Here is a 2,252-nt window from a genome sequence, read left to right on the forward strand (position 1 = left end):
ATGTAAATAATTGTGGAACTACACCTTTTTTTATGGGGTTGCCATTTAGTGGACACAAGAAGGATCTCTGTATGAGTTAACCATCTAACAAGAAATTTATACGGTCTTGCTTAATGCACCTGTGGCGAGGTGATAAGCTAAAGGAAATTTAACCAAAATATCTAACTAAAAAATAGAAAAGAAACCGACAACGCCACCCTGGGAATTTCACCCAGGGAATTGATTTAACGTGCAAGGCACACAGGTAAGGTCACTCACATTGACAGGCATGAGACGTGGTTTAGGAAGTTATAAAAGGGTACAATTTATTGAATCAATTCTCTTTTTAAAACAGTCTTTTGGAACATTCACTCGAAACCAAATAATGGCTTGGAGCCAAGCAAGTAAATGATGACTTAGTGCAGGAGGAGGTTCCACCTAAATAAAGAAAACCAAGATCACCCAACCACAGCAAACGAAACAAAGGGGGGGCACCACCACCATGACACCAGCACACCACCACCGGTCTCCAGCCACTAAAAAGGAGAAACAAATGAATCAATGGGCAATTGACAAAAACAACCTTGCCCCCTATTAATTTACATGAAATAAACAAAGGAATATGAAAACAAAAGCTCAAAAGAAAACAAACACGATACAAACTCAGGGCTAGGTAAATAATCAAAAGTACACACTTTAACGCTCATTCACACACACGGGGGGACAAGCCCCGGTTTAAAATACACTCCGGATAAACGTCCCCGATAGGGTTCCTCGGAGGGATGCGCCGCAGCGACAGGCGGCAGTGGGCCGAAGTACCAGCCGGAGTAACACACGTAGGATAAATGTAATACGTGACGGCAGCAACAGCAGATGAGAGCAGCATGGAGAATGCCAGCGGACAAAGCAGCAGAGACCCCAAGGAGCGGATTGCAATCGGTCCTGTTTGAGAAAGTTATGTTAGCTCTGCTATGTTGCTAGGAATGCTGTTTATTCGATACGCTAACACGTACCTGTTTTTGACCCCACTCGGACACACACACCCGTTCACCTAGCAGGAGGGAGGGAGAGAGAACTCCAGCCGTCCTCGGCGTTTGCCTGAGACCACACTGAGAATTAGCCACCAGATAGCATCCAACATGTTGCCGACGATAGAGTACTCACCAATTTAGTATTATGCCACAATGCGCACGGGGAAACCCGGAGCAGCGGACCAAACCACCTTTGGCCTGACCACCTTTGGCCCGGAAGTGACGGAGGCACAAAGAGACAGAGACAGGTGGAGGGTGGCTGCTTTTATACTCTCCCCCTGACGGCCACTAGTGGTAGCACATCTATACTGCTACATTCTACCCCACCTTCTTGGATCGGCGTCCCGACGATCAACAAAGTAAGTTAAACACGACCAGCTAACTCTAAGGTCTAAACAAAGCAGACACTGAGTTGGACACGGAAGCAGAAAGGTCGGCCGCTTGCACCTCTCCCGCGGGCCGTGGAAGACGATGCACATTAGAGTGCTGACCAGCCGTTTGACGTGGGGTCCGACGTGGGCCCATGTGGCTGGAATCAGGGCAAGCGACCCAAGGAGGACATAAGGATGCCCCCGGATCTGGAATGGATGAAGGCACTTGGGACGGAGTTGGTCCGGCGGATGGCATGGCCGAATTGGCCATAGAAGGTCGTTGGTCAAGGACTAACAGATCGTACTCAAATGAAGGCTCCTCTTCTGGGGATGGTTCGTCCCTGGGTGATGAGTCGTGGGAAGAGGCAGGACGAGATGAATCCACCCCTACGACTGCCTTCAGCATAGTGCGGTGGACCTGTCTGCCCTTTGTCTCATCGTCCACTGGCGCAATAGTGTACACTGAGCCACCCTCTCTAGGCATCCTCAACACTCGATACTTCGCCGAGCTCCACCGATCTCGGGTCTTCTGGGGCCCCCTGGCACTGAAGTCTCGCAAGTACACCAACTGCCCCTCCTGCAGTGGCAAATCTCTTACATGCTGATCATGGGCTCGCTTTCGCCGATCGGCGGCATGTTTCAAGCGCTCCCTTGCACCTTCAAAGGCCACCTGCAAGCGGGCTTGGTGCTCTTGCACCCACTCGTGGATGGACCCCCCGACCGGGCTCTCGACCCTGCCCAACAAGAAATCGAGTGGTAGCCTTGGTTCCTGCCCGAACATCAAGACGAAGGGGGACTCTCCTGTTGATTGGTGGGGAGTTGTATTGTAACAATAAAGGACGTGAGGAAGACACGTATGCCAATCCCTTTT

The 2,252-nt window shown here is 50.4% G+C and overlaps 1 long non-coding RNA gene across 1 annotated transcript; it reads right to left on the minus strand.

The window, feature by feature from the left end:
* Positions 1–279: 279 nt before the first annotated feature.
* Positions 280–1,323, minus strand: LOC311344963. Its single transcript, XR_014633647.1, has 2 exons — positions 1,144–1,323; positions 280–1,077 (listed from the first exon to the last, which is right to left on the minus strand). It is a non-coding gene; the product is annotated as an uncharacterized lncRNA (long non-coding RNA).
* Positions 1,324–2,252: the final 929 nt, after the last annotated feature.

The sequence above is a fragment of the Micromesistius poutassou genome, assembly GCF_964030765.1.
Source record: "Micromesistius poutassou genome assembly, chromosome: 6".
Lineage (NCBI taxonomy): Eukaryota > Metazoa > Chordata > Actinopteri > Gadiformes > Gadidae > Micromesistius > Micromesistius poutassou.